The sequence below is a fragment of the Equus caballus genome, chromosome 22 (assembly GCF_041296265.1).
Source record: "Equus caballus isolate H_3958 breed thoroughbred chromosome 22, TB-T2T, whole genome shotgun sequence".
NCBI classification, from domain to species: domain Eukaryota; kingdom Metazoa; phylum Chordata; class Mammalia; order Perissodactyla; family Equidae; genus Equus; species Equus caballus.
The window spans coordinates 3,607,592-3,625,738 of NC_091705.1; the positions used below are offsets into that span (position 1 = coordinate 3,607,592).

General features: G+C 45.3%; 1 long non-coding RNA gene across 1 annotated transcript in view; it reads left to right on the top strand.

Annotated features, from left to right (window-relative positions):
- Positions 1-17,295, top strand: part of LOC138920245 (uncharacterized) — a 34,556-nt gene extending 17,261 nt beyond the window's left edge. The window contains exons 3-6 of the long non-coding RNA XR_011431085.1: positions 397-797; positions 11,670-11,814; positions 14,091-14,707; positions 14,829-17,295. This is a non-coding gene — a long non-coding RNA (uncharacterized lncRNA). The remainder of the gene's footprint in view (positions 1-396; positions 798-11,669; positions 11,815-14,090; positions 14,708-14,828) is intronic.
- Positions 17,296-18,147: the final 852 nt, after the last annotated feature.

An 18,147-nucleotide genomic window follows, 5' to 3' on the forward strand; every position in this document is an offset into this window, starting at 1 on the left:
GTACTTGCATAATTGCCGTAAATTACACCCCCAATCAGAGTAAATGTCACCTAAATTGTAATCAAAATGTTCTTTCACATTTGTTCTTTTGCAGTCAGGGCCTATTTTAAACGCCATAAGAGAAAGTAGATGTGATAATAAGGTAAAAATCAGCACAAAGTACAGTTTACATTAAGTTGATTTTAAAGTCAAAATCTAGCACAAGTTTGTACTGCCTGGTGTGTGTTCCAATTCAGCGGGTTTTGCCACCAATGTCGGTTTTGGGAACCAGGCTACAATGCTTAATTCCATTGTAATAAGGTTATTTAGCCTGAATGGTTTTATAAGGTGAAAAGGCAAAAAGTTTAACACCAAAGAAAATTAATGGTTTACTATGATTGCATTAAACATTCACAGGCCAGAAGCCCACCTGAGCGAAATACACAGTTTCAATGCTGTTGTGGGTTTTTTAACAATGACAAACTCGCAGAAAAAAACCCTTCTGTATATTTTCCTGCTGGGTGGTCAGAAGGAAAGGCCACGAAGCTAAAGGCCTCCCATTGAGACCCTGCTCTGCAAGGAGCCGACCTCACGTGCCGCCGCCGCGGGAGATAAGAGCACCTGTCGGTCTCCGCGCTCGCTAGGCAGCGACTCTGCTGACTCTGCGCGCTTGGGCTGGCCACGCGCCCGCCGCACGGCCGGGACAGGGGCTCCCTGCCCGGAACCGTCCAGCCGTCATGCCTGCGCCGGGCTCAAGACATCCTGTGACTGTCCCTGTGGCCATTGTCCGGTAGAGCTGCTAAGTAGTTTTAATGCCAGTGAGTATTAAATTTGGTTTAAAGGGTTTGGGTGTGTGAGTGTGGATGCATGTGTGTAGGTGTGTGTGTGTTCTGGCCTATGTGTGACAGGGAGAGGGCATGGAACATGGGGGAACAGTGCTATTTAGACGTTGGCAAATATTTTATGGCACCATGAAAAATCACCCCACCAAAAATATGTCATTTTTGCTATGACTTTATGTAAACATGTATGGTTGGATGATAACCCTTTTTTCTATAAAGATTGCAATAAAACTATCAAGTACAGTTGTTCTGCATTTCTTTTGCAAGCACAGATTTTAACATTTTGCATTTAGTACAGAAATATTATCACATAATAAAGGACACACTTTTATTCCCCTGATGAAGTGCTTAGACTAAATGGATCCCATCTTTATGAAAATTGAGGGCCAAGTGGGAAAACTGTAGTTTGCTTGGATAAATGTGTTTCTTTTCTCTCTCTTACTCTTGACATAAAGAAAAACTTATCCAGGGAAATTTTTCCAGCTTGGCATTTTAAGAGTGATCTGAAAATCATGTTGAATCATTGTGGATAACTCAGAACTGAATTTCCTCATCTCAAGATCATAGATTTTTCCCCAAGACAGGAAATGTCCTTTTATTGTCAATTTCTGCCAAGAATGCCCATGTAACACTAGGCAATGCACAGCCGCGTGAGCTGGGAGGCCTCAGAGGGAGGAGGAATCCTGCAGTGAGGGCACATGCACAAAAAATGAATCAGGTTCAAAAGACTGTGGTCAGAAGCAAGGAGCAAGTGATACAATCTTATATGAGAGGGCTTGGACATCACACCAGCTGCCACCGGGTTTGATTAATGAGGCATTAAGGAGATCGAGTGACACTTACAGCTAGTTACTTATGGTGCTAATTTCAAAACACTTTGCAATAGACAAAGAGACTCTGCCCGTAATGCAAAGTAATTTGTGGTGTGTTCCCGGTGAATGCATTTAGTGAAGCAGATATAGTTATGCAGAATTCAAATTAAGTTTGACGCTAATGTAAACAGAGGCCAGGAACCACCGTCCAGTAATTTGATGAGGACACGGGTTTTCATCAAGCCTCTTCTACTAAAATAGCAATTTAAATCCCCATCGTTTAAACCGGATAAAATGCTTAAAGTCATGAAGGTTGGGGAAAAAAATAGAAATTTACTAGAAGAGAAAAAAGAAACACAATATCTCTAGGGAAACTATGACTCTGCTTTGATGGACAGAAGGATATCCATGTTGATTTAAATATCAGGTTGATTTCACTGCCAAATTCTGGGAATTCGAAGGCATTTGCTGTGTAGCTTTTTTGTTGTTGTGAAATTACGGTTTAACATATCCTGGTCATACTGATCTCAGAATAGAAATAACCCTGGTAATGAGAAAATGGAGACTCTGAGCTCATTCAGAGGCCCCAGAAGTATTTATTTTGTTTATTAAAAAGAGAAATACTGTGTCATCCCCCCCTCCCCAACTGATTTCTATTTGAAAATTTCCAAATTGGCTGGGGGTGGTGGGGTGGCGACAGTCCTGCTTAGGGAGCTGGGCTAACGTCCTGAGAGTTAGCTTTTCCAGGAGGTACTCACACAGTCATATGCGGCTTCTCTGGGGTTTGCTAGTTTCTTTCCCTACTAAAAATCATTGGGGGCGGGATGAGGGGTCAGCCCAGGCATTAATGTTAATTAAAATGCCAGCAGCCCAGGTTCCAGGGCCCCAGAGGCCTTGTGTATGGGAAACGAAACAAAACAAAATAGCAACTTAATCTGTCGCTGCTCTCAGAAGGAAAAACAGTGAAGGCTGGCATCTCCGAGGGGCTCCCGACTTTACTGCTGGCAAAGGAGTAGGAAGGTGAGGGAACCCTAAATTCTCTGAATTGGGATCTGACTGTCCCAGATCACATTAGTGATGTATCTTTTGGGGAAGGAGAGTTTTACAAAGAGATGCGTTTTTAATTCCTTTCCCAAGAAAGGGCCAAAAACGATTTGAAAAAAAAAAGGATTAAGTGGGAAGCTCTTTGAAAACCCTCCCTGCAGTGACTGTCACCGTCACCCAACTTATGGAACCTAGGAGTGAAATGTGAACGCTGACATACTTTGGGGAACATTTATCTTGACCCTGGCCCCCCCAGCATGGTAACAAGCCTCATGCACGAAGAAACAGTTGAGTCATGGTCCTGAGGCGGCATGGGCTGTGAGAGCAGAGCCAGCCTGCTCCTATCCTGGAGCCGGTGTCCTCTGCCCTTTGCCTCGGCCCCACGAGGACACGTCCTCTTGGGAAAGAGCTGCTGTCCTCTCTCCCGCATCCTTTCCTGTGGGGTCGGTCAGTGGACCGTCAGTGCTGTTTTAGGGAGATTCCACTTCAGGGGAATTACCTGAGGGAAATCGACGGCTCAAACTCCCTTCCTCCAAATATGTCTGAGAGGAGAAGGGAAATTTGGTAATGCCCATCCCTCTGGAGTCAGAGAAAATGAACTGGAAATGCGTCTGTGTGAATCACAGCCGCAAGGACAGCGATTCTGAAAATACTGAGTCCGTATTGCTGTGTCCAAAAAAGACAGACTCTGGCATCCTAACACTGGGCTTCACTGTCAGGGGTGAGAGGAGACGGACATCTTTGGAGACCAATTCGGAGGTGCCTGAGAGCCTGCCTGGCTGAGGTCCACAAGCTGGACACGCCTGCAGGCCCTCCCCGCTTTCTGCTAGGCGAAGAGCAACAAAGAGCAGGGCAGGAAGGTGGGATGGGAGGCGGGAAGAGTGCAGGGCAAACTTTGCATGTCAGTGCCTTCCAGAATGATGTAAGAAGGGGAAACAATTTGTTGGGTGAAGACTTAGGGGGCCTCCTGGGTTTGGGGATGTGTTGGACTCCTCTTGAGCCCTGTCTCATGGCTTCTTCACCTCACTTCTGATCCCTGCTGTGACCATGGAGAGTCCCCAAGGGCCATGATGCACTTGACATTGACACAGAATGTTGATTTCTGCCTGTGGGAGGTGCCACCCCACCTGGCCTGGGTGTGCAAGCCTGAATGTGGCAGATCACTGCTCACGGCAATTCCCAAGCCTGGGGGTCAGGGGGACATGCTTCTCATCTGAGGACTCTTCTGATAGGCATTCCACTCAGCTTTCCATGTGGTCCTGGCAGGCGGGAGCCCTTGCTGCCCATGGTAGTGGCCAGCCCAATGGTACTTCCCTGAGTCAATGTTTCCTCCTCCCTGCCACGTCTTTCCCTGTGCCTCACTCCTGCTTGCTGAGACCCCCCCCCCCCCCCCGACACACACACCCCTTCCTGTTTCCAGCTGAGGGAGGTGACCTCCACCCATCTCCATGTGCCCGCGGGTACTGTCCAGTCAGTCCATGTTTGAGGAGCAACACAGGAGAACCATTTAGCTGTCTCCTTCATTGTATTGTTCAAATCATAATTCTGAAGACCTCATGCCTCTAAGATTGCTTGTTATGTGTTCTCCAAGGCATCTTCTTATTTCTTGTGCTGATCGATACACTGATGCAGAATTGACTCGAGGCGGTTGCATTTTCATCCTTGCTGCCCTCTAACGCGGATGAAAGGCTTCGAGGTGCCAACTCATCTTTTTTGGCCTCAGTCTCTCTCTCTCTATCAGAGGGTAAAACTGAACAATTTCACAGACCATTGTAAAAAAAAATAAACAAAGCAAAAAACAACGTAATTCACTTTGCAAAGCTTTCCTGGAAATGAATGATGCCAGTGAAGTGCTTTGGGCTCCTTTCTTGTTATAGAAACATGGGGCAGAATAGGGTGTGAGCAAAGCCAATAAGCAGTCAGCAGTTAGCTCTCAAAATTGGTCGAGAAGTCCTCGCATTCTTTCGCCTGCTCTGTGAAAGAAATCCAAACCTGTTTCTCCTGCCCTACCTCTCGATTTGGAATCTCAGTGCAAATCCCAACATCAACAAGGTTGCTGCGGTTTTTTATGATTATCTCAGGAGTTTGTCTCAAGTGAGACTCACGCATCGCCAGGGGAAGGTGCCAGGATCCCCGTCTGTTCGCCCGCTGCTCTCGGCTCAGCACACATTTCTTCCTTCCCGTCTCTGCATTGCAAACGCCGCCTCTCCTGGGCAAAGCCTGCTTTCCTACAAGAACCAAGATCTTCTGCCCTGTAACTCTGGCCCCAGAGACCTCAGCTGATTTCCTCTTAAACAGAGAAGAGATGACTAAATTCTTCTCATCACTTTAAAGCATTCCCTGTTCACAGGAAATATTGACTCTTTCCGCATCACACCCCAAGGACATCCTGGACCGAGCCCATGGCCCCTCGATAGCAGGCAGGCCGCTGAGAAGGCTAGGTTGTCTGGGGAAGGCTCTTTCCAGGCACCAGCAGTCCCGCACAATCATCCTAGCTGACACCTAATTCTGCATTCCTGTGTGGGCTGTCCCTTGTCAAATGCCGGTGTCTGTGGTTGGATCTCTTCTTAGGGAGGTAGCTGGGAGTGGCGAGACCCTTGTCCTGCATCAAAGGTAATTTTGTATGAAGACGGGTTGGCAGATAGGTTTTAGGTTTTTTTGGTCTGGGAATGTCCGCTGATAAATAGGTTTAGTGATGGGCTGGAGGGGATTCTCCATTGAAATCCTAAACTAAGTTGCTGAGATTTGCGTGCTTTATTCTAGTATGCTGCTTCTCATAAGCATTTTTGGGGCCCGTCCCAGGACTGAGTGGTTCTTAGACCTTCATTTCTGGGCTTCACCGCCTCCTCCCCTTCCCTCTCCTTCCCTTCCAGGGTCCAGATGTGGGCTGCTGGGTGCACCCCCTGCCTCTTTTGTCTGTCCTCAAGCTTCCAGCCCCCCAGGCTCTGCCATATGCTGAATCATGAATAACATCGACTGCATGGAAGAACCCCCAATTTTTACTTATTCTACAGAATTCTTTATATGTGCAGGGGGGTTGACATCTCCCTCCCTCCCCAGTGTATTTACTTAACCAATTCATTACGCAGGAACTGAAGCATTTGGGTACTTTTCAGATAAGTAGGTTAATATTTTATTCCCTTAAAATGCTGTTTGGCACATGACTCAGTGTTTTAGAACATTCTCTAGCAATGGGTCTCCTTATTATTTATTAGCAGTTTTCTAAGAAATATCTAGAGATGAAAGGGTGGATTCTGTTGGCTTAGGGATGTTTCTGGGGTTATCTGAACACACGAGTTATCTGTGAAGTTAAAGCAATACCAGCTGGGATGTCCAATGGCCTAAACCAGCAGGACATTTTTCATGTTCTTGTGAAATTTCCAATCCACATTCTTTTGTTTCTTACGAGTCAGTTGGTCAAGGTGTTGGCAATACCTCAACTCTCTCTTTCTTTAATTATTTACCAAATCCTGTTAATTCTTCTTTCGAAATGTCACATTTATCACTACTTTCCATTCTCTCTGCCAGCACCCTAGCGTATGGCCTTTATGACAAGGAAAACCTTTATGATGAGGAAAATCAGCTTCCAGCACTACCTGTCTTGTTACCAATGGCTGGTTTCTAGAAGTCTGTGGCAGTGTCCGCAGAGGTGGCAGTTCGCACAAGTCCCCTTGCCCTCAGTTGTCAATGTGCTTTTTAGGAGGCACTCCATACCTGCCGTTTCAGTGTCAGTGACGGACCACATTTTGAACATTGTTTTCGTTTTAGAAAAGCAACTGTAGTTTATCACGGATGTGGACACATAGCTTTTATATTTAAGAAATATTAATGTTTTATATGTATTGTTCTACTGTGTATAGAGTCTTTAATTTTTCTGCTGATCAAAATAAGTTAGATTTTTCTGTTAGAAAGAACTTGTATTTTCTTGCCAACGCGGTGAAAGGTACTAGGAATTTACAGTGGGTGCATGAAGTAGACCCCCTCTGAACCCACACGTCAATCTGAACGTCACAAAAAGAGAGGCCAAAAGACATTTATACCTACTCATGTGATGCAATAGGAAACACAACGTTTCTCGACAAAAATAAAACACGAATTACATCAAGTCTCTGGAACTAACTCGTAGTCGACAGGATAGAGGAACCTATCAAAAGGCACCATGTGGGCACCATCAGTAAAATCCAGAGGGTGGGGAACGGGACTCATTACCTTGTTTCTTCAACAAATAATCCCCAAGAAGAAAAAGAAAGAGGGAAAACTTGGAGGTTAAAAGAGACTGAAAGTGTATGTTAGCTGAATGCCATGTGTGGACCTTGTTTAGATCTTGGTTTCAATAAAGCAACTCCCTCTCCCCCACCAATAGTGCGAGATAATCGAAGAAGTTTAGACACTCGTAGGCTATTCAGGAGTTACTGTTAACTTTTCAGACGTGGCAGTGGGATGTGGCTATACTTTTTAAAGTCTTTATCTTTTGAAGTAGCGTTCAAGGAATCAGTGAAGGAAGGAGTGATTTAATGTCTAGAACTACCATCCTAATGAGCCAGTTGAGCAATAAAATGGGTGGAGGAAAAAGTGACTCGGGATTGATCATGGGTGGTAATTGCAGGAGTGGAGGGATGTGGATACTATTCTTTCTGATATGTTTGAAAATTTCCAAAATAAAAAGTAAAAGAATTGGGGCTTCCAGTCATTACAAATCTCTCAGGACTATAATGTTAGAGAGAGACTGGAGTCTGGAGTGGCACCTTCTCATCCACTCGAGCCACAGGCTCTGCTCCTCTTCTCTCCACAGGTTCCCTCCTAGTGGCCACTGCCAACCCAGTTGAAGAAGTCCTCTCTAGGTGATGCTGCAACTGCCTTGTGACTTAGGCCCTTCCCAACTCCCTGCTCTTTTGTTTGCTGACAGAGCACTCGCAGAGGTTGGACTCGCAATCACAAACCCGATGGCCATCTCTCTGTGACCGTGGCAGTGGTAGATAGCATTCATCAGCCTTTCCTTCTTGAATTCTCTTTTCCCTCCTCTTTCATGATGATGCAACTACTGACTTGCTTCTGATTTTGTAACCACATCCTTAACTAACTGCTCACGCTCCTTCTGTTCATCCGCGAGAAGCCGCTCTGTGCATCCAGAGTTCAGCTCTTTGCTCTGCCTTTCTCTTCACTATTCTATCTGAGAGGCTTCATCTGCTAACTGCAGCCATCATCTTTGTGTGGACTCTCTGCTCAGCATCTAGCCTCGTCTTCCTCCTGAGCTCTTTAGTCTTACTTCTTCAGCTGCTTGCCAGATATCGCTACCTCGAGGTTCCATCATTACCTCATATCCAGTGTTTCGAAGAAAGGAAGCCTTTCCCTCCCCCTCCCCTTCTATATTTCCTGAGGCACCATATTTACTGTCAGCTCTTCTTTCATAACGTCTCCGTTTTGCCTCCTCACCTCCAACACTCTCACTCAGGCCCCTCTGTCTCACCATCTTGCAGTGTTTCCCAGCATATTTTGCTCTGTGGATTGGCATCCGGAAAGTATCCTGGAGCTGCTCTGTCCCTGTGCTCACTCCTTCTGTTTCCTGCAAGACAAAATTCTAGACTTATTTCTCCACCATCCCCCATCTGATCTCAAACTACTATTTCAGTCTCATTTCTTGCCACGCAAACTGTGCACTAACCTCCTCACTGCCAACATCTTCCCCCAAAGTTCTGAATCTTCCTACTTCCCTCCTCACGCGGGTGAGGCAAGGCCTACCTATGTTTCAGGACCCAGCTCACTGGAAGTCACGGATGGGGACTCCATTGTCTGATGTTGTTAGCTTGGCACATAGTGGAAAGACGACTCTGAGCTGGCTAGCCCTGTAAGGTGCGTGGCTTTAAACCACTGTTCAACCTCTCTTGTGCATTTTAAAATGGAGATAAAACCAATGCAGATGTGCACTCTGGCTGGATAAATCTGAATATGCTTGGCCATTGGAGCCCATAACAATTAACTTGTTAATTTCATCTGTAGGGTTTTCCTCTCTCTTGGATGAGAATATAAGCATTTTAGGGTTGGGGCTGTCTCACTTACCTCATGGTTGTCAGTCCCCAGCACAGTGTTGAGAACAGAAAGTGTTCAGTAAAGATTGTTGAGTAAATGGATCATTTGTGATCTTCTTCTCCCCACCCTGTCCTAAACCGCACCCGGCTCCCCCTCAGTCACGGGTGTAGAGATGCCTGCATGCTCACACACGTCAGCAGATTTCCTGGGAGACGCCCACTTTCAAACACTCAGCCATTTTTTCGCAGTAAGCGTACTTGTCAGATTGGGTACTTGCATTTCCTGGCTTAAAAAGTATCAATAACTGGGGCACACTTTTGGTTTGCATGTACTGGAACTTTCTAGATGACGTTGCTCACTGGCCTAGGCAACTTGGGGTGGGTGTGGGGACCCACAGGGAGGACTGGGTGGGTGGGTGCTGGGAAGACAAGTGGCTCATTGCACATAATCACCCAAGTCTGAGCCCTCCACCCCCCACTTCTCCAACACACTCACTTAAGCTATCTTTCCTCTTGTCAAATCCGCTCTGAAAGGTAATTTCTAAACTTACTTTTTTTTTTTTTTTTAAGATTTTATTTTTTCCTTTTTCTCCCCAAAGCCCCCCGGTACATAGTTGTGTATTCTTCGTTGTGGGTTCTTCTAGTTGTGGCATGTGGGACGCCACCTCAGCGTGGTCTGATGAGCAGTGCCATGTCCGCGCCCAGGATTCGAACTAACGAAACACTGGGCCGCCTGCTGCAGAGTGCGCGAACTTAACCACTCGGCCACGGGGCCAGCCCCTCTAAACTTACTTTTTATATGTTCCAAACGTTAAAACTGAAAGAAAAATTTTACTACTCCAACATTTTTTCATTTATCAAACATATTTGGACACTGTGTCAGCAACTGTGCTATGACCTGGACGATGTTTCTCCCTACAGAGTTCCTGACTCAGGGAGAGGCAGACAAGCCCACAGAAAGTGACTCGGGTCCTCATTTTTCCACATTTGTTGGTCCATGTGTAATCAACAGATGAGAACAGCATCTTTGGAAACTCATCATGTTAATTTCCTAGGGCTGCTGTGACAAAGTATCATGATCTGGATGGCTTAAGGTAGCATCACTTTACTGTGTCACGGTTCTGAAGGCTAGAAGTCTAAAATCCAGGTGTGGGCAGGGTTGGTTCCTTCTGAGGCTGCGAGAGAGAATCTGGCCCCCGCCGCTCTCCTGGCTTCTGGTGGTTTGCTGGCAACCTTTGGCTTGTAGATGCATCACTCTTCATGTGGCTTTCTCTTTGTGTCTCTGTCTCTTCACATTGTGCTCTCTGTCCAATTTTCCGCTTTCCGTTGGACATCAGTTATACTGGGTTAGGGGCCCTAATGATCTCATTTTAACTTATCTTTGTAAAGACCCTATTGTCAAATAAGGTCACGTTCTGAGGTTCTGATACTTGAGACTTCAACAGATCTTTTTTGAGTGGGACGCAGTTCAACCCATATACAGAGAAAATTTTAAAAAACTAATTTCGAGTTCTGTACCAGGCTGTGTGGCCTTGAGCATTTCCTTAACTCTCTGAACTGTTTCATAAAGTACAAAATCAGAATATCAACATCTCCCTTGCGAGGTTGTTGGTATCACAAACTTAGTTAAAGAGATGGGGCCCTTAGCATACACACATTCATGCATACGTGTCAGTTCAATGATCTGTTTTAACTTAATTTTATCTTTATTAAAATGTTGTGGCCTAGGAGGTAGTATGATTTATTTGGAAAAAAATGGAAATGTATACGTTTTATTTATTCTATATATCTATAGATATGTATAGATATCTGTATCTATAGATATATAGATAAAGAGAATCTGTCTGATTGTCTTTCTGCCTGACTATTTGTGTGTCTGTCTGATGATCTGTCCATTTGTCTATCTATCTGACTACCTGCCAGTCTGTTTATCTGAACTGTCTGTCCACATCCCTCAATACAAGTCAATTCGTTGGATGATGGAGATCCCAAGATGTGTAAGACACATTCCCTCACCTTCTGGTGTTTCTAGTCTGGAGGAGAGGAGCAGATATACAAACAGGTATTTTTGATTATAATATGAAATGTACTAGATCAGAGGAATGACAGGATGCCTGAGAGAACCTAAAGGAGGCATTTAGTTCAGGTTAGGGGGTCTTGGAAGAGTGCCTGTGATTTTTAAAGAGTGAGACAGCCAGGCAAGTGACGGCGAGAGATGGGTGGCATGATCCATGACCAGGTGCAGGAATTGGCACCACCAGTGCAGGGGTCCCACACAGTTCAATAGCACCAACAACAGTCAAATAGTTGCCATTTATGGAGCGTTTCCTCTGTTTCAGGCATTATGCTGCTGTTTTTTCACTTAAACTAAGTCATGGAAACCTCTGAGGCGTCGTCACTCCCATTTTACAGAGGAGGAAGACGAAGCATCAGTGTCTGCACGGCTTGCCTAAGTCACCCAGCAGAGCCCATCTTTTAAGCATTTCAGGAAGGGAGGGTCAGTCTTGAGAAAAGACCCCAGGGAGATGGGGCCTTGATGTCAGTGTGCGGGGTTAAAGCAGGCACCGTGGGGGTCAGTGAAAGGAGTTAAGCTGGGAATAATGAGTTCAACTGTGCATCCCAGATACTTCTGTGTGGAAGATGGATTAGAGGGGCGAGTGTGGAGCTGGGGAAATGAGGCAGGAGCCTTCTCAAGTCGTCCTGAGGACCTCCTGGGGTTCACCGTCTCAAGTCTCCCCCAGAGACGGTCTGCAAGAAATGCCACCCCTGCGCACGGCCACAGGATGAAGAACTGTAAAGCCAAGCGCAGCAGGAGCCCTCGTGTGTGAATCTTATTGGGTCCAAATCAAAAAATAAAGCCTATTAAACACCTGCTGGGGGTGCGGGGTAGTGGTGTGTGTGGGAGCCCGAGATTTCTAATTTTTGCACCATTTAATCCTCGTGGGAACCCTCTTCCTCCTTAACAGCTAAGAAAGTCAAGGCTCTGCAGGGTTGAGATCTTTGTCCAAGGCCTTAAGTGGAAAAGCCTCAAGTCCAGCTGAAGTCACCTTGAGCTCAAAGGCGTGCTGACCTCAAAGCTGTCTGCGCTGGACCCACCACTGCTTTCAGCTAGTGAGTGAGGACTGAAGGAGAGGCATCACCCAGCGTAACACGCCCCAGGGGAAGTGTTGGGAGGGAGGGATGGGGCGATGGATGGGGAAGGATGGGGGGATGGATGGGCCGGAAGGATGAGGAAGTGCGTGGTGGCCTGTGCACAGCATTCTCCTTGTTTCCAAACTGTCAGGACCAATAATGAATTTCAACCTTAATAAATTCCTGCCGTTTTGCAGATTTTGATTTAGCAATGCAGCGTTGCTAAAGGTTTGACCTAATAGTTTTAACAAAACTTCCAAGAGACCTTTCACAAGCTATTGTGATTATAAAAGCTTTTCTTAAACCCTTGCAATCCTAGTTGTTTCTGAAGGGAGATTCCAGAGGAATGAGCAAAGTACAATGGAAAAATCAGGGATAAGTCTTTAAATTCTTGGGGTGTAAGAAGTGGTTTTGAAGGATAAGTAGGAGTTTTCTAGGCAAAGGAGAAGAGTGGAAAGCAATTCCAGGCAGAGGAGAAGCTGTGTGCCATCTCTCAGTCCTGAATTTTCTGCTTGTGCCGGTGGCACTACCTTCTCTTACTGAAAAGGAGGGTTAGTGAGACTGCTTTGTCTGTCTTGCTTCCTGTTGTGTGCACAAGGTCAAGAGCAGAACCTGGCACAGGGTAGTCACTCAATAAATAATTGTGATGTTGAAGAAATGGCACCCCCCACGGCCAGCAGTGACTGGCTGTAGGAAGAGCCATTGTTAATGCTCTTGGTTCTCACAGTGTCAACCTCTCACCACACCCGTTTCTTCTGTTTCTGCCCCCATTCTCCTAGCAAGATTCTGGTTTCTGAAACTAGGGCAGTAGTCTCATAAGTAGTCTCCCCACCTTGTGTGTGCACTCACCCCATTTATCCCGCTCGCTGCTGGAAAGAGAAGTTACAATACTTTCTTCCTCTGCTCAAAAGCCATCCGTGACTCCCATGTACCTAATGTGCTGAGTTGAAATGCATCTTGGCTTTCAACACTTATCACAATATGACCGCTCTACTTTTTCAACTTCATGACTTACATCTTATCTCTATAAGTTCTATGCTCCAGCAAAATGGAAATGTTTCCTGTTCCCAGATTATGTTCTCTCTTTCCTCACCTTTAAACCTTTCCTTCATGTGGTTCCCAGGACATGGAAGCTCTCTCCCTTCCAAGCACACCTGTGGAGACCTGCCCATCACCGAAGCCCACCCTTGGGCGCCACCACCTCCATGAGGCTTTTCTGATGAATACTTCCTAACACTTTGTGTCTTTCGAATGATACTTAACAAATTTGTCCTAGAATTTTCTCCTCCATAGGCATGATTCTAGCCCAGGTCCTGGAACAGAGTGGACATTCTAAGATATGCGTGGGATTGAGCTAAGCACCAGTTATGCACCAAGCCCTCTGCTAGATGTAGGGGATCCTGCAAGGTGACCTTCTGAGGATGATACAAGAGAAAGAATGAGGGATTATTTTGTAAATCCAGAAGTAGTATGCGCTATACTCTATAAAGTACTGTAAAAATGATGATGACGAAGATGGTGATGATGATGGTGGCGGTGGTGGTGATGATGGTGAATGCGCAGGATACTCATTCGCATTTCTCCCTCCAGCTCTACTCTCCACCTTTCTCATCCTGCTCTGTCCCCTGGGAGGCTGACCCCTATGGATTGTATCAGCCAGGTTCCTTGCCCTGTGGCTTCCTGTTGGGTTCAGCCAATAGAAAATATCAGTGGAAAATCAGAGAGCGAGAGGAGAGAGTTTGGGTCTTTATTCCCACAGCTCTCTCTTTATTGGGCCTCAGTTTGAAGTGGTTGCATTCTAAAAGTCATAATCCCTTTCAACTGACCCCTCCTCTATACTTAGAGCTCCTACCAGATTCCAGGAACCAGTGTCCCCCTTGCCCCTTCAGGACCAGAATTGATGACCCTCTCTTGTTCCATTCCCAGTGTGTGCCACTTAACCCTGCCCTAATCACCTTTACAAAACTCTCCACAATTTCCCCTTTTCCGTATGGCGTCTGCATTTCTTGCCGAGACCCTGATGGACTCAATGACTGATGATGATGGTGGTGGTGACAGTGGCTGTGATGATTTTCCTCCCAGCTGGTAGTCTGAGAATCCTAATGAGTAACTCCACACAGAGAGGCTAGAGAATTGTGGCAGAGGCTAGCAAGATGCTCACTGAATTAGTTATCTATAACTGTGTAATGAGTTACCCCAAAACTTAGTGGCTTAAAACAATAATAATAATTTATTATTTCTCATTGTTTTTGCAGGTCAGGAATTCAACTGGGTAGAGGAAGAGAGCTTGTTTCTGCTCCCTCGCGTCTAGGACCTCCTCTAGAAGGCTGAAAGCTCATGTACTTACAAGTCCAGCAGTTGGTCCTGGTTGTTGGCTGGGGAACCATTTGAGGCTGTCAGCTGGAACATTACACATGTGGCCTCTCCATGTCGCCTGGGCTTCCTCACGGCATGGGGCCTAGAGTCCAAGGATGAGCATTCAGAGACACAGAGAGAGGCAGCCAAGCCAAAGCCATGCTGCCTTTTATAACCTGACCTTGGAAGTCGTGCACTGGCACTTCCACCATGTTCTGCTGGTAGAGGTAGTTATAAAGGTCCAGCCAGGTTCAATGGAGGGAACGTATGCAGGCCCCACCTCTCGGCGGAAGAGGATCGATGTCTGTGATTGATTGTTGATTGTATAATGTGGACTAAAGTAACATAAGCCACTTCTGGATCTATGCATCAGTCTCCACACGCCACCCACTCTTTCTTCCCGTGCAGTGGCAACTGTGTATAATATGTGTTGAAGATGACAATGACACAAAAGTCGAGGAGGCTGGATCCCTGAGTCATCACCTGGAGGATAACCATCCAATCCATACTGACCTTCGTGAGTGTGATAATTAAACTTTAGTGTGTTAATCCTCTGAGGTTTGGTAATTGCTACAAGAATTTTATCCATATCCCCAAACTTCGTCTGAGCCCAGGTATTTTTCTTCCTGTGTTAACAGCACGTCCACCAGGACTGCAAATCTACGATGAAAGCAAGGGACTAGGGGTGATTTCTCCTGCCTCCTTTTGATCTGTGCACCTCCCCACCGCTCCAAGTAGCAGTGAGCAGGGAAATGACTGTGTGAAAGAGGAGAAGGAAGTCATGGGACTGCCCAGGTCATTGACCAACGGGATCACTGACTTTATACCAAAGGCCTTGGCCAAACCCGAAGGTGGAAAATGGGCAATGTTGACAGGGACGCAGTAAGTCTTCAGTGCTTCTTTGGACGCTCTAGGGGAAATGGAGATCGCGTGCTGGAAATGATCGGCAGGCACGTGTCTGCAGGGGCTTAGCACACCCGGAAGACACTGTCTGAAGGAGAAAGTGCGCCTGCCGTCTGTCCCAATAAAAAGCCTGGGAAAAACACCTGCCAAGTGATATTTAGAACTGACATTTTCATAGGGATCCAGGCAATGGAGGGTTTTGCGGGGCCCAGAAAGCACGGTTTTCACTCTTTCTCCTCCTCATTTTCTGTAACTGAACAATGCGCACAGTGTTAACGTACATTTAAAATGACGTGCTTTAAGGAGTACATTTTTAAAAGCTTTTTATTTGGAAATAGTTTTGACAATAATAATGATTTCAATAACTACAATTTAGTAATAATTGACAATGACAATAATTTTAAGAAATAATATTTCTTTTCTGAACCATTTGAGAGTAAGTTGCACACATCATGGCTCTTTACTCCTAAATATTTCCTATTTCCTCTTAAATATTTCAGTGTCTGTTTTCTAGGAATAGAGATTTTTATGTAACTGTAGCACAGTTCTCAGTCTCAGTAAATTTAACATTGATAATATTTTTTTCTAATCTACCATCAGTGTCCTGATTTTATCAATATTTTGACTTAATAACGTACTATTTAGCATTTTCCCCCCTCAGCACGTGTTGTCACGTCTCTCTGATTTCCCTTAATCTAAAACATTTCTACAGCCTTTATTTGTTTTTTATGATATTGAGAGTTTTGAAGAATAACGTTTCTCGTTGTCACTTGTTCTGTTTCCTCGTGAGTGGATCCAGGCTGCGCCTCCCCGGCCGACATCCACAGATGAGGCCGGATCCTGCCCAGGGCCTCGCCTCAGGCGCACAGCCTCCGTTTCCTCTCGAGGCTGATGTCGTTGTTAATCATGAAGGGCAATGACGTCTGTAAAACTCTTAAGAAGAAGAGGCCTCTGAAGGTATAATTCTCTGAAAGCTATTTTCTAAGTTCAAGTCTGTGGCCTTTCAGTCTCTAAGAAGGAAATACTGGGTGTGAATGTTTTCGTCTGGGATACAGCCGGGCAGCTCTGTCCAGAGGGCAGACTGTGCTTCTGACCTGGATCCTTGGGATGCTGCTGGTTCTCCACTTCAGCCTGGGAGGGAAGACCAGGTCTGGACCCGTGCACAGGCAAACGCCATGCCAAGCTGGGGTTTAGGCACCAAAGGAGGCCCAACTGGTGGTGCTAAGGTTTGGGAAACGGAAGCCCAGACTCTGTGTTTATTCTCCATCAATTGGAAAATTCCTGAAGGAGAACTTTGGCTGGAAAACGTCTGAATAGGTGGATGTCTCTGCTCTCTCGCCATGGGTGCCGTCCTGTCTGAGGTTTTCGTATCCTGATGGGGGAAGAAGCAGACGGGGCGCTCTCTCCACTGTCACGGATGCCGAGTGGAGAGGAGAGGCTACTACGTAGTCTCAGAGTCAGAAAAGATCTTGATACACTGGGCCTTTCCAGGATGAAAGTCTACGCTGAGCATCACACATAACCTTGTGTATTTCCTTGGTTCCAAGAGGCTTTCCTCTACCTTTTACTGTTTCTGGCCTTTGGATGCATCCTACACTCTGTGTCAAAGGCAACTAGCTGTTTAATAGGTACGGTTGTTGTAAATAGAAAATCTACCCATATGCAGACAAAGGTTCAACTAATTGTTGCCTTGTTCCTCCTCCACCATTGGTTGCACTACACAGGAATCTATTTTCATCAATGTATAATTTACATACGCTAAACTATGTCCTTCTTGTTGTACAGTTCCAGGAGTTTTGACAAATGCATACGGTCATGTAACTAACACCAAAATCAAGGTACAGAACAGTTTCACCCCCCAAAAGAGTTCCCTTGTGCCCTTTGTAGACAAACGCTCCTGCTTAGCCGCTGGCAATCACTGATCTGTTTTCTATCCTTGTAGTTTTGCCTTTTCCAGAATGTCATAAAGATGGGAGTAAATTTATGTAGCCTCTCTGTGTCTGGCTTCTTTTGCTCAACCAATGCATTTGAAATGAATCCATGTTGTCCATGTATTCATGGTCTGTTCCTTTCTACTGCTGAGTAATATTCCACTGCAGAGATGTCCACACAATGTTTACTCATTCATCATTTAAAAGACATTTGTGTTGTTTTCAGTTTGGGGCTATTATGAATAAAGCCATTATAAACATTCACGTCCAAGTTTTTGTGTGAACATATGTGTTCATTTCTCCTGGGTAAATGGTTAGGAGGAAGATTTCTGGCTCACATGGTAAGTGTATGTTTAACTTTGCAGGAAACTGCCCAACTGTTTTCCAAAGTTGTCCTACCAGCTTGTGCTCCCAGCAGCAATGCATGAGAGCACTGCATCGTGGGACTGTCAGCATTTTTAGCTGTTCAAATATGGGCATATTGGTATCTCATGCTGGTTTAAACTTACCTTTCTCTAGTGACGAACGATGCTGAACACGTTTTTTATGATGATTTGTTCATATATCTTCTTTGACAAAGTGTCTGTTCAAACTTTTTTTTTTTTGAGGAAGATTAGCACTGAGCTAACATCTGCTGCGAATCCTCCTCTTTTTGCTGAGGAAGACTGGCCCTGAGCTAACATCCGTGCCCGTCTTCCTCTACTTTATATGTGGGAAGCCACAGCAGGGCTTGCCAAGCGGTGCCATGTCTGCTCCCAGGATCCGAACCAGCAAACCCAGGGCTGCCAAAGCTGAACATGCGAACTTAACCACTGCACCACTGGGCCTGCCCTGTTCAAATTTTTTATTGGATTATTTGTTTTCTTTTTATTTAATTTGGAAGTCTTTTACATATTTTAGATAAGTTCTTTATCTGATATGTGTTTTGCAAATACTGTCCCCTAGTGTGTGGCTTGCTTTTTAATTTCTTAACAGTGTCTTTTTAAGAACAATTTTTCATTTTGGTGAAGTCCAATTTATCAACTTTTTTCTTTCATGTGTTACATTTTTTGTATCATATTTAAGGAATATTTGTCTAATCCAAAGTCTTAAAGATTTTCTGCTGTTTTCTTCTAGAAGTTTT